Source organism: Stegastes partitus, unplaced genomic scaffold (assembly GCF_000690725.1).
Source record: "Stegastes partitus isolate 25-593 unplaced genomic scaffold, Stegastes_partitus-1.0.2 Scaffold737, whole genome shotgun sequence".
Taxonomy (NCBI): Eukaryota; Metazoa; Chordata; class Actinopteri; family Pomacentridae; genus Stegastes; species Stegastes partitus.
This window is the reverse complement of record NW_007578468.1, coordinates 148,804-162,632: the sequence shown is the minus strand read 5'-3', so window position 1 is coordinate 162,632 and position 13,829 is coordinate 148,804. Positions and strand designations below refer to the sequence as shown.

The window sequence follows — 13,829 nt, the reverse complement described above, 5'->3', positions numbered from 1 at the left end:
GCTGCAAGATGCTGTGGTAGCCATGCTGGTTCAGTATGCCTTTAGTTTTTAATAAATTCCCAACAGTGTCATCAGCAAAGCACCCCCACACCATCACACCTCCTCCTCCATGCTTCACGGTGGGAACCAGGGGCCTCATTTATCATCAGTGCGTAGAAAAGCTTCTAAATTCTGTCGTACGAATGAAATTTAGAGTGTGTGTAAGTACAAAAAAATCCGTATTTATCAAACGTGCGTACGGGGGTCGTATGTACATCAGTGTTGATAAATCCCACTTGTTCTTAACCTCCGTGCTCGTGCACGTTGCCTTCAGGAACGCCTCCAAATCACCACATAGGGCAACAACACGCCTCTTTATAAAGCAAGTGAAGATTTGTTTTTTCCTCACCTGTCGTCATTGTCGTGGCGAAAAAGAGGAACTTTTATGAAACTGAGATCGAGGTACTCATCAGCGAGGTTGAAGGAAAAAAGAAAATATTGTTTGGTGCGTGAAATGTTGGGATAGCCAGCGAAAGAAGAAATATTGCATGGGACAAGATAAACACCACAGTTATTTCTGTTGGGTCAGAGGACAGATCGCTGGCAAAAATTTTCAAAAGTGGTTTGATGTTAAGCTCAGTGCCAAAAAACGCATCACAGTCCATAAAAGAGAAATGGTTCCAACTGGAGGAGGACAAATTAATACCGAACATTCACCCAGTGGAAAACCCTGATCACTACAGATGACATGTTTTAATAACCAAACAAAGTCCAGCTAAAACATTTCCACACTCTGTGACACTCACAATTAAGCCAGCCATCTTCAGCAGCTCCTGCTTGGAGACGCACCCACAGAGCTGTTCTTCTCAGTCAATGAGTCGTGCGTTCCTCCAAGCCACCGGGCAACAACGTTGGATAGCGACAAATGCGCATCGCAAATTATCAGTACGTTGATTGAATGAAACCCTTTTCTATTTAAAAAATTAAGCTCGTTTAGTGATGCTGCTTTGATTGTGATGTGGGTGCTGTCTATGGTTCCACATATGTTTGGGAATCCAGCGACGGCGTTAAGTCCCCTTTTGATTTGGGCTCATCGGTGATGGCTGTAAGGGAACTGGATGTAGGCTGGGGCCAGTGGAGTAATGGCATCCAACACTGCCGGCTTGATTCTGCTCAGTGGTGGCTGGAAATGCCGCATATGTCTCCAACCTCACGCTGGAATGTGCCGGTGATCAAAATCCCCGAATGCTTTCTATTTGTAGTTTCACTGTTCTACCGCTAGATTATGTGTGTACGCATGGTCAGAGGTGTGCGTATATTTGCGCACATTCCTAAGTATAAGTACAAGTTGATAAATTCCATACTTTGCGTAGCAATGTTCGTACGCACGCTCTACACACATATCTGTACGTACTCACTGATGATAAATGAGGCCCCAGGCATGTAGAGTCCATCCGTTCACCTTTTCTGCGTCGCACAAAGACACGGTGTTTGGAACCAAAGATCTCAAATTTGGACTCATCAGACCAAAGCACAGATTTCCACTGGTCTAATGTCCATTCCTTGTGTTCTTTAGCCCAAACAAGTCTCTTCTGCTTGTTGCCTGTCCTCAGCAGTGGTTTCCTAGCAGTTATTCTACCATGAAGGCCTGATTCACACAGTCTACTCCTAACAGTTGTTCTAGAGATGTGTCTGCTGCTGGAACTCTGTGTGGCATTGACATGGTCTCTAATCTGAGCTGCTGTTAACCTGCGATTTCTGAGGCTGGTGACTCGGATGAACTTATCCTCTGCAGCAGAGGTGACTCTTGGTCTTCCTTTCCTGGGGCGGTCCTCATGTGAGCCAGTTTCTTTGTAGCGCTTGAGGGTTTTTGTGACTGCACTTGGGGACACTTTCAAAGTTTTCCCAATTTTTCGGACTGACTGACCTTCATTTCTTAAAGTAATGATGGCCACCCGCTTTTCTTTACTTTGCTGCTTTTTTCTTGCCATTATACAGCCGGCATTTATATAACTTTAAGCCTTTGTCTGAGTCCCATTCATTTCACTCCTCCTGTAAGCAACCTCTGGAGCAATGTGGATGCAAGGTGTAAACATAACAGAAGTTATGCATTATGAAAGGAAAACATATTTGTGTGAATGTAACCTGATTGTTGGCAGCTGGTCATTGTAGTGGGTACTTTGCTTTCAACAGCTACAAATGGCAACAATAAGTCCATTATACAATTCCAGCCTCAGAAGAAAAAAAAAAGTATGTACATACCTTCCTGAAAAAATAAAAACAAACAAACTGCCTCATAGAGACTGTACTATGTTTAAAAAAGTGTATTCTCAGATTCACAATCAACACAGTTATGTAATTTGTGCTCCTTGGCTTGTAAATTGTGCTCAGGGATTTACAAACTACTTTTTTTCTTTTCTTTTCTTATCTATTAATAAAGGGGTTTTTATTGGGGAACAGAAGTGAGGACACCAAGGAAGCAGGAGGGGGAGTGCAGGCACATGCTGGTCAAGTGAGGGAGGTGACGAGGGAGAGGGTAATCTGGGGGTCTCCGTCCAAAGCTCCAGTGAGGGGAATCCGTACTCCGGGGATACTGTGCTTGTGAAAAGTGAATCCTTAGATGTGGGGAGTCGTTGGCTGCTGCAGGTTGCTCACTCGAGAGGGCTGGGCTGGGAAAGACGGTAGGCTGTTTACAAATCTGAGAAATCTGAGAGTATGGTTTATAAACTAAGTGTATAGATTCACTAAGTTGAGATTTTTCCTCTAACAGAACACAAAGTGCAAAAGTCATTGTAGCCATCAAGATAGAATTCTCACTTCTCACAGTCAGCTAGGCCTCAACGTGCAGCCTTTATTCAGAAGATCTTGTGTGAATACAGGAGAGCAGAGAGGGAGAGTGAATGCCTCAGGTTGTTTTTTAATCCTTGGATCCTCCTCCTACTCTTCCTCTGCTTCTGGTCTCCAAGGAGAGGTCAGGGTTATGGTTAGGGTCACTCTGCTTGTGTTTTTTTCCTGCCTTGCAGCACTATGAAAGGGTCAGGCCATCAAAGCATGGATTAACTACTCTGTAATGTGTGTATCTTTGCGTAAGTGTATGTGAATTCTTGCACATCCTAACCTTGAATATTTTTCCTTGACAGTCATGAATACACATTAGTACAGGAGTGTGTCTGACGGGTCACTCATCAAAACAATAATTATATTTCTTTATTTGAACTATCTCCCCCTCTATCTAACTTGAGTGAGATGTGTTGCTGTTTTACGCTGCCACACTCATCGACACTCCCCACTCTTCCCAGCTCTCACTGCAGAGCTAGGTCTCATGATGTCTTTGTAAGACCTGCAGACCAGTGACATGCTATATTGATCTTACAGGTCATTTTTTTAAGTTTCCTGTCAGATGCAGCATGGGCTTTTCATGCCAAATTTACTTCCTCTCATGTCATTGGGTGAGGTCCACATTAAATATGATTATTGCACACGTTATTTAACTTTCCTCATGCTGTCTTTAACATGCCAAGTCTGTTCTTTTTTTAGTCATTCTTTTTGAACATTAACGTTGTCTGGACATAAAAAAGTGGTAAATAAAAACGGAAGCGAGGAAATGGATTTCCATTAGCATATGTGAGAAAATGACTGAGCCTATGTGTTCAAAGAAAGATAACACACAACAGCCTTTTGACACTTTTTTTTCCAAGCAGTGAAAAGATTGCATATGACTCTTTACTTTTTTGTTTTCTGGAGAGAAATATGCTTACTCCTGGAAAACAAGAGGAGATGTATAGTCCCATGCAGAGTGGCGGTATCTGGTGAAGCACTTTTGATCCATTGAAATTGTTACAGAACTCTGATATATCTCCCTGCTGGCCAGTGTCCTTGACTGTGGTGTAAACCCTGAATTAAAACATTGCTGCACCTCCTCTTGCCAAGTTGTAAATGGACCCTAGACAAAAGTGACATCCGCTCCTGCAGCAATACTTTTACTTCCCCACCTCCTAACAGAATAGGAAAGATAAAAAGAAAATGGATGGCAGCAACACTAATGAAACAACTGGCTACAAAGGCTGAAGATGGACGTAAGCTGGATCTGCCAGTAAATTAGTGACAAAATAGACAAATTAAGCCAATTTTGTTAAGTAAAATTTTCATGAATGTTTTTTATTTTCAGTTCCTCATTTTTTATTTATTCATTTATTTATTTTGTTTGTGGGGGGGTTCATTAACTTATCATCTGCTTTCCTAACAGAAAATATATGTTGATGACTTCTTACAGATCTGTGGTGTTCCTGGCAGTCTCAGGAGTTTTGAGCCAATCAATTACCATGTGAAGTGATTATGTGACAACTGGGCCTTTTGTTATCTTGCTGAAGCACTGGAGCACTGTTGTAAATAGCTCTGAATTTATCTGGGCAGCGCAGTCACTCGGAAAGAAATAATTGGATAATTAATTTAGTCACGGACAGGTCAAACAGATTTTTGTCTCATCTGCCTTATTGTGGCATGCAAGGTCCCACAGTCTCATGAATGATGTGTGCCATGGCAGGATAATTAAAGCTCCCCCCATCTGCCCTCTTGCATTCCTCCACAGACTGGCGGGGAGAAAAAAAAATGCAAATATTGACAGGACCCCAAGAGTTCAAGTTCTGTTTCCTCAGACCAGTAAATCTAATCTTGTTCTCATAATGTTAGTCTGCCTTTTACTTAACGGTGGCTTCTGTATAACCAGAAAGGCCTGAGAGGCTTCTGTTGAGATAGTTGTCCTTCTGGTACATTCTTCCATCTCTGTAAAAGACTTTTGAATTATAATATGATTATTGTGTTTTTATGTTAGTTTCATTTAATTGATCCCCTACACAATTGGTGGTCAATAGGTGAATGAGCAACACACTGTAAAGCATTTTAAGGGTTTCCCTGCATAATTCTGTAAGGTCATATCCTCATAATGTGAAGAATTCAAGAACAGGATTGAATTGAAAAATGTTTTAAACATCGATGGTCTTCCTCCCTAAAAGTGACATAATAAACTATTCATGCTAAAATATCACTTCACACAATACTGTAATTATATCTTTAATATAACATTCATACAATAATTTTTTGATCACACTTAAGAGATTTTTTGAGAACTGGAATAATGCCAGCAACCTAACTTTTCATTTTCACCTTTCCTCTGAACTCATCATTGTAGCCATCCATCCATCCATCCATCCATCCATCCATCCATCCATCCATCCATCCATCCATCTTCTACCACTTATCCGGGGCCCTGGGATGGCCCTGGGGCGGGTCAGCACAGCAAACAAATATTCCTCCTCCAGGTGGACCGCTGTGGAAGATGGCCCAGAGGTTGGTCGGGCAGACGGAGCCGGTGACAGAGACGAGATGAAGACCCTCGTGCAGTCAGGCTGGAGGCTGGTGGTGGAACCCGTCAGGGGGCCGGCGACGGACGAGACGGAGACCCTCGGGCGGTTGGGTTGGAGGCTGGCAGTGGAACCCATCAGGAGGCCGGCGATGGACAAGACCCTCCGGAAGTCAGGCTGGAGGCTGGCAGCGGAACCCAATCAGGAGGCCTGTGGCGGATGAGATGGAGGTCCTCGGGTGGTCGGGCTTGAGGCCAGCAGCGGAACCCATCAGGAGGCTGGTGGCGGATGAGACGGAGACCCTCTGGAAGTCAGGCTGGAGGCTGGTGGCGGAACCCATCAGGAGGCCGGTGGCAAAGAAGGTGGGATCCCTCGGAAGGCCGGACTGGAAACCGGCGGCGAAGGCGGAGACCCTCAGGTGGCTGGGCCGGGAGCTGGCGAAGGCGGAGTCCCTGGAGAGGAGGATCCGAACCTCAGATTCAGAAGGAGCAGTCTGGTTTTCGTCCCGGTCGCAGCACACTGGACCAGCTCTATACCCTCCATCGGGTGCTCAAGGGCTCATGGGAGTTCGCCCAACCAGTCTACATGTGTTTTGTGGATCTGGAGAAGGCATTCGACCGTGTTCCTCGTGGCGTCCTGTGGGGGGTGCTTCGGGAGTATGGGGTCCAGGGCCCTCTGTTAAGAGCTGTTCCCAGTGTGCGTTGGCCTCCGCCAGGGCTGCCCTTTGTCACCGGTTCTGTTCATTATTTTTATGGACAGAATTTCTCGGCACAGCCAGGGGGAGGAAGGGGTTCGGTTAGGGAACCACAGAATTTTGCAGATGATGTTGTTCTGTTGGCTTCATCAAACCAGGACCTTCAGCGTCCACTGGGGCGGTTTGCAGCCGAGTGTGAGGCGAGCGGGATGAGGATCAGCACCTCCAAATCCGAGGCCATGGTTCTCGACCGGATAAAGGTTGCTTGCCCTCTCCGGGTCGGTGGAGACTCTTTGCCTCCATTGAAGGAGTTCAAGTATCTCAGGGTCTTGTTCACGAGTGAGGGGCGGATGGAACGTGAGATTGACAGACGGATTGGTGCAGCGTTTGCAGTATTGCGGTCGCTGTACTCGCTGTCTGCAAATTGCAACACTGCTGCTACAGCGAAGACACACACTACAAACACATCTAATAACGTCACTGGTATTCACTGCAGTGTCACCAAAATCACTTTACAGCCATCACTTCTCTCCTACTGATCATACTACAATACTTGGTTTCACAAAAAATATACATTTTCATATTTTTAATGATTTTTTTATTGATATTAATTTCATTAACTTCCCTGTACTTTACACCAATGAAACTCTGTCCAGCCACAACAGAGGCTCTGCTTTCCTTCTCTCTAACACCCATCCCGCCCCCCGCCCCCCATGTGCTGTCAAAAAATCCTGGTGAGGACCCTGAACAATGACTCAACGTGTCTCCTGTTTCACTTTAACTCTCTTTGCCATGTGTCATGACGACTGACGCATGCTTTGTTGCGTTGGTCATGCTTTTCATTTACGTTGCATTGCTAAAGTTGTGCTAACCTAGCTTAAGCTACTCCCTGTCTGTTTATGTTAGATGTTAGCAATAACATCGCTGTAGTTATGCCAAGCTAACATAGTGTTAGCTAACAGCTTAAAGCCAGTAAGGATCTGCAAAAATAGTGTAAGTGTACAAAATATTAGAGTACAGAACAACCATTCATCACTCCGCCAGCTGCATATTAAGGTGATAAGGAGCAGTGATGTGAACATTACTGTGTGTCTTCAGCAACTGTTATGATGTCACTATTAGTTTTACTTTGTCAGAAAATACTCTAACATGACACAGGCTGTAACAGCAGCTCACTGTGCATTGTTATGGAGTAAAATCAGATAATATATAATAAGTCAGACAATTTGTGACTACTAAATTTTTAAATGCAACTCTGTCTGAGACATCTCAAGAAGGTGTCTGGTTTTTATTTTGGTTCATATGAGTCATTACTTCATGGCAAAGAAAATAAGGAAGTAGAGAAAATGTGATTTAACGTTAAAGGGTACTAGAGGGCTGCATAAATAATGTTCTGCTCGTAACTTAAATACTTAAATAAAACACCCCACATTACAGACATCTTTGTTCGGAAAACTTTTTTTTTTCTTTCTTTTTTTTCTTTTTTTACTAATACATATAATGTTTCTCTTCTTAAATTCATACTTTTAACTTCTTTTTTTCAGATGGCACAAAGTGGACAAAGCAAAGTGTGGGACTACTACACTAAGGACATCTCTGGTGATGTGTGCAATATTTGTGCAGCTTCATTAAACCAAGGATCCAGAAAGCTTAAATCAAAAAACACCACAAATCTTTGGCAACACCTGAAATCAAAACATAAAGATACTTATGAGAAAACACAAGAAAAGGTAGCACAACAAGTGTCAAAGAGCACTCAGCCCACACTCACACAAATGTTTGAAAGAACCACAAAGTGGTCCCCAAATAATCCACGATCAAAAGAGATGGACAAACTGATAATGGAAATGATTGCTACTGACATCTTGACCTATGCAGTTGTGGAGGGTGAAGGTTTTAAAAGATTACTGGCCAAGGCAGAACAACGATATACTCCTAAAAGCGAAAAGTTTTTCCGCACTCAGTTGATGCACAAAATGTAATCACAAGTTGCAAGAAGAGTAAAGGAAATTCTCTCCATGGAAAATGCAGGGAATAGCATTGCCTTTACCACTGTTGGTCTGGAGCAACGGAGGCTCTCATGAGCTTGACTGCACATTTCATTGACAGAAACTGGGAGAGAGTTCAAATTGTGCTGAATGTAAAAACCATGTTTGGGTCCCATACAGGTCAATACATTAGCGAGACTTTCCTGACCTTACAAAAAGGATGGGACATTGATGCACAGCGTGTTCACCTGTTGCTGAGGGTGCAAACATGATCAAAGGAATGAAACTTGCAGAGATGCCTGGTCTGAGCTGTACTCTTCAGCTGGTGATCAATGATGGCCTCACCTCCCAGAGGATGGTGAGGGACATATTGGCCAAAATAAAAAGAATAGCCACGCACTTTAACTACTCAGTTGTAGCACAGCAGAGATTGTCTGTTATTCAGGAGGAGGTTGGTGTTCCTCACCATTCCATCATCCAGGCTGTTCCAACCAGATGGAATTAAACACTTCATATGCTTGCCAGGATGTTGGAGCAAAAGAGAGCTGTCACAACCTACTCTAGTGACCATGGACATTTTGTATGTCCAACTGCAGAGGAGTGGGATGTGGCAGCCAACCTGGTGAAGACACTGACACCACTGGAAGAAATAACATGCAAAATGAGTAAAGAAGATTCCTCTGCCTCCTGCAACCTACCGTGTGTTGCAGTGCTCACGTGTCTCCTTGAGTCAGAGGGACCAAGCAGCAGAGGACTCAAAACACTGATGAAGACCATGCTGAAGAGCCTGGAGAAAAGATTCTCCCATGTGCAAGAGACAAAAGAGGTGGTGCTGGCATGTCTCCTTGATCCACGCTACAAGGAGCAGCCCTTCTCACCAGAGACACTGGCCAAAGCTAAAGCCTGGCTCAGCGAAGAGGTCGCGACTGCAGCAATGCAAGCAGACACAATGCCAGCAGAAACTGCTAGTGATGATGATGGTGAGGGAGACCCCAAAAAATGAAGGGTGGAGGAGGGCCAGAATCCCAGTGTACTGGACAGTATTTACGACACCATGCTTGCTTCAACAAGTCAAGACAAGGCACCTAAGGGGGTCCTTGGAGAGCTGGAGCAGTACTTGAGGGAGCCAGTGTTAGAAAGAAAGAAAGGGAACCCACTGGAGTGGTGGAAGAGTAACACTTGCCGCTTCAGTGGATTGTCAGCCCTGGCCAGGAAGTACCTCTACTGTCCACCAGGTGTGAACCATTGAAGGTGATACTTCTGGCCCTGCGCAGACATCTGGTGTCATAGATGTCTGACAGAGAGGACAGCAGTGCCCCTATGATGCTCTGTGCTGACTTCCTGACTCTCTCCAGAGCCTTCTTGTCAGCTGAGAGCAGCTCCTGAGCCACACTAAGATGTTGTGGGTGAGGATGCTCTCTGCAGAACACCCATAGAAGGACAGCGGCAGCTCCTGGGACAGGCTGACCTTTCTCAGTGACCTGAAAAAGTACAGATGCTGATCTGCCTTTTTCACAAGGGCACTGGTGTTGGTGCGCCATGTAAGGTCCTGAGAAATGTATGTTCCCAGGAACTTCAAGTTACTGACCCCCTCTACAGTGTCCCCCTTTAATGACATTCATAAAACGAAAAACCCTAATGAACTCTCTGACTGTAAACACACACATGCATACAAGCACTCAGGGGGACATATTCACATTCCAAATCTGAACGTATGTGCTGTTCTTTGTTGTGGCCCTGATAAAAGGAAAATTACCTTTTAAAGAGTGGAGCTGTGATGTGGAGCTGCAGTTGGGGGCTTTTAGTGTTTTTGTTGATCAGATGTAGAAACAGTGGAAGTAAGCACAGTTAAAGTGAAGCTCTTCTGTGCTGATACTGAAAGCTTTTAATCTGCATTAGGACTGCATAATGGCACATTTCAGATATGATTGGCTTTGACATTTCTTGCCTTGCCTCAAATCACCTGCCCACAGACACCACATAGCAGTAGTGCTATCATTGCTCCCCACTGAGCCCCACAGCAGCAACTCATATGCTTGAATGGTTTTCTGTTGAAATATTACACAGAGCAATGTTACAAACCCACTGGCTGCAAGTGTGAAAATATACTTTATGGGAAAAAAGGCCCAAAACTAAAGTAAAAATTTGTGTTGTGAAGGATGGAAAAATTTGACAAAATTTAGGAATATTCTTTTGAATGGACAGATTTATGTTACGTGTAATGAACTTGTAAAATACAAGAAGAAAAAGGAATGTATGAATCACTTGGTGTATAGTTCAAGTAATTCATGATTTATGAATGTATGAATAATACAGTAATGAATAAATTAAGTCACAATGAGTTGATAAGAAAATGTCAAATGTAAGTCAACAAATATGATTTATAAAAGAATCATCAATGAATTTAAATGCGTAAATCAATTTATTACTGAATAATAAAGTGATGATCAAGTGAAGCAGATAAAGACACTATAAATGATTAACACTACGGAACAAAATGAATGAATAAATAAAACAGGATAAAAAATTGATTTATAAATAAAAACAATCAAATGTGACTTGACAAAACAATTATGGATAATAAAGTAACTTGATCCGTAATAACCATGAGCAAAGTTGAATCAGTGAAGGAAGCATTGGATGTCCAGTAAATGTAAATGTGTAACGAGTAAAAAAACGTATGGAGCCTCGTCGTAGTTCAGACAGGCACAGAGTCAACAAGTCACAAGTCTAATCGTTCACTACCTCAGTCCAGCCAACCCGCTGAGCATGCTTTATAACTGAGGCAGCGTTTATTCTTTTTGCCCACTTCATATTCACCACATTGCTGCTACACCAGCCTATGCAGATCTGCAAATCTCATTCTCCCCATCCTCCTCCTTTAAAGGTTCAATATCATAACCCTCAACAAGATAATAAAGAGGGCTGCAGCACACCGCTCTGCATCTACTCTGTTCAGTCAGTGGCAGAGAAGAAGAGCAGAGGAGCCACCTGGGAGCAGTGTGCATCCTGTTATGATATCCCATTCAGTGTTGCAACTTCTTCTCCAAGAACTAGAGGACTGGTTGTTTCTCATGTTTGTGGGACTGTAGAACAGAGATGGTACATAATTGTGCCCGTAAAACCATGTAAACTGGATTTTGTATTATGTGGCTATTTTAAGATGTTCCCCATTCATTTAAGCAATGTGGATTTCAGACTCTGCCATGGGTTTTTGATCTCATGGACTCCATGTCATGCTTGTTCCAGATCATCACTCAAGCAGAGTCTCCATCAAACACAAAAATGCATGTCAGTCTGAAACAAGACATTAAATCTTACCAAATGTCCTGTCTAAAATGTGTAGAAATGTATACATGAATAAATGCATGACTAAATGAATCACTGAACAAATAACTAATGCATTTATTGCTGTCCCCTATTTTAGGAAATAAAAGGAATCAGTTGAAATTAAAAAAAAAAAAAAAAAAAAAGGATCGCTGTATGTAAAATACACTTGACTGGGGACACTGACACCTGTGTTTCAGCAGCTTCTAATTTAGACCTTTTCTTGGGCTAATTCCAGGTTGACTCCTCTGACCAATTCAGCAGCTTGTGCTTTCTTCCTGATTGTGGCTCAGACACAATTGTGCCCTGCATTTTATACTTACAAACAACTGTTTGCACAGAGGTGTGGGGTCGGGTGCTATGCCCACCGGGTGGTAGGCAGGAGCCGGCATCCTGGCGTACTGCCCCCTGGTGGCGTAGACTAGCTTTGGAGACATGGAATGTCACCTCACTGGCGGGGAAGGAGCCTGAGCTGGAGCGGGAGGTGGAGCACTACCGGCTAGATATAGTCGGGCTCACCTCCATGCACAGCAAGGGCTCCGGAACCATACTCCTGGAGAGTGGTTGGACTCTCTCCTTTTCCGTAGTTGCCCACGGTGAGAGGCGCCAGGCGGATGTGGGGATACTCACAAGCCCCCGGCTGAGCGCCGCCTTGTTGGATTTCCCCCCGGAGAATGAGAGGGTCACCTCTCTGCGACTGCGTGTTGCAGAGGGGAAAACTCTAACTGTTGTTTGTGCTTTTGCACCAAACAACAGTTCAGAGTTTTCGGCCATTTTGGAGTCATGGGGGGTGTCCTGGAAGGGGTGCCGCCTGGGGACTCCATAGTTCTCCTGGGGGATTTCAATGCTCACGTGAGCAATGACGGTGAAACCTGTGGGGGCGTGATTGGGAGGAACGGCTTGCCTGATCTGAACCTGAGCGGTGTTTTGTTTTTGGACTTCTGTGCTAGTCACGGATTGGCCATAACAAACACCATGTTCAAACATAAGGTTGCTCATAAGTGTACTTGGTACCAGAGTACCTTAGGCCAAAGGTTCTACTTTGTAGTCGTATCATCCGATGTATGTTTTGGACACTCAGGTGAAGAGAGGAGCAGAGCTGTCAGCTGATCACCACCTGGTGGTGAGTTGGATCCGATGGCGGGGAAGGCTGGTGACAGACCTGGTAAACCCAAACGCGTACTGCGGGTGAACTGGGAACATCTGAGAGAGGCCCCTGTCTGTGGGGTTTTCAATTCCCACCTCCGGAAGAGTTTTTCCTGCATCCCGGGGGAGGTTGGGGACATGGAGACAAAGTGGTCCATGTTCAAAGCCTACATTGCAGAAGGAGCCGTTAGGAGCTGTGGCCAGAAGGTCACTGGTGCCTGTTGTGGCGGCAACCCCAAAACCCGCTGGTGGACACTGGCGGTGAGGGAAGCCGTCAGGCTGAAGAAGGAGACCTTATGGGCCTGGTTGGCTTGGAGGTCTCCTGAAGCAGCAGGCAGGTACCAGCTGGCCAAAAGGGCTGCAGCTGCGGTGGTCGTGGAAGCTAAAACTTGGGTGTGGGAGGAGTGCGGGGAGGCTATGGAGAAGGACTTTAGGTCGGCCCCGAGGAAGTTCTGGCAACCGTCCAACGCCTCAGAAAGGGGAGGCAGGGATTCGCCCAAGCTGTGTACAGTCGGGGAGGAGAACTACTGACCCAGACTGGGGATCTCGTCGAGCGGTGGAAGGAGCACTTCAAGGAACTCCGGAACCCGGTAAATACGTCCTCTGCTGAAGGGGCAGAGCCTGAAGACTCGGGGGCTTCTGCGTCCATATCCATGGTAGAGGTCGCCGAGGTAGTTAAGAAGCTCCTCGGTGGCAAAGCGCCAGGTGTGGACGAGATTCGCCCTGAGATGCTGAAGGCTCTGGACATTGTCGGACTGTCATGGCTGACACGTCTCTTCAATGTCACGTGGGCATCGGGTACAGTGCCTGTGGAGTGGCAGACCGGGGTGGTGGTTCCCATTTTTAAAAAGGGGGACTGGAGAGTGTGTGCCAATTATTGAGGTATCACACTTCTCAGCCTCCCCGGGAAAGTTTACTCTCGGGTGCTGGAAAGGAGGCTATGGCCGATTGTCATCGCCCTCGGATTCGGAAGGAGCAATGTGGATTCCGTCCTGGTCGTGGAACAGTGGACCAGCTCTGCACCCTTGCGGAGCTGCTGAGGGGGGCATGGGAGTTCGACCTGCCAGTCCACATGTGCTTTGTGGATCCGGAGAAGGCCTATGACCGTGTCCCCCAAGGAACTCCGTGGGGGGCACTGAGGGAGTATGGGGTACCAGGCTCGCTGCTACGAGCCATACGGTCCCTGTACAACCAAAGTGCGAGCTGTGTCCACATTCTCGGCAATAAGTCGGACACGTTCCTAGTGGGCGTTGGACTCCGCAAGGACTGCCCCTTATCCCTGAGGAGGGTGTCCGGTTTGGGGACCTCAGGATCTCGTCTCTGCTTTTTGCAGAC

At 45.4% G+C, this 13,829-nt stretch overlaps 1 pseudogene; it reads left to right on the top strand.

The window, feature by feature from the left end:
- The first annotated feature begins 5,563 nt into the window (after positions 1–5,563).
- LOC103364284 (zinc finger BED domain-containing protein 4-like) lies at positions 5,564–9,024 on the top strand (annotated as a pseudogene).
- The last annotated feature ends 4,805 nt before the right edge of the window (positions 9,025–13,829 follow it).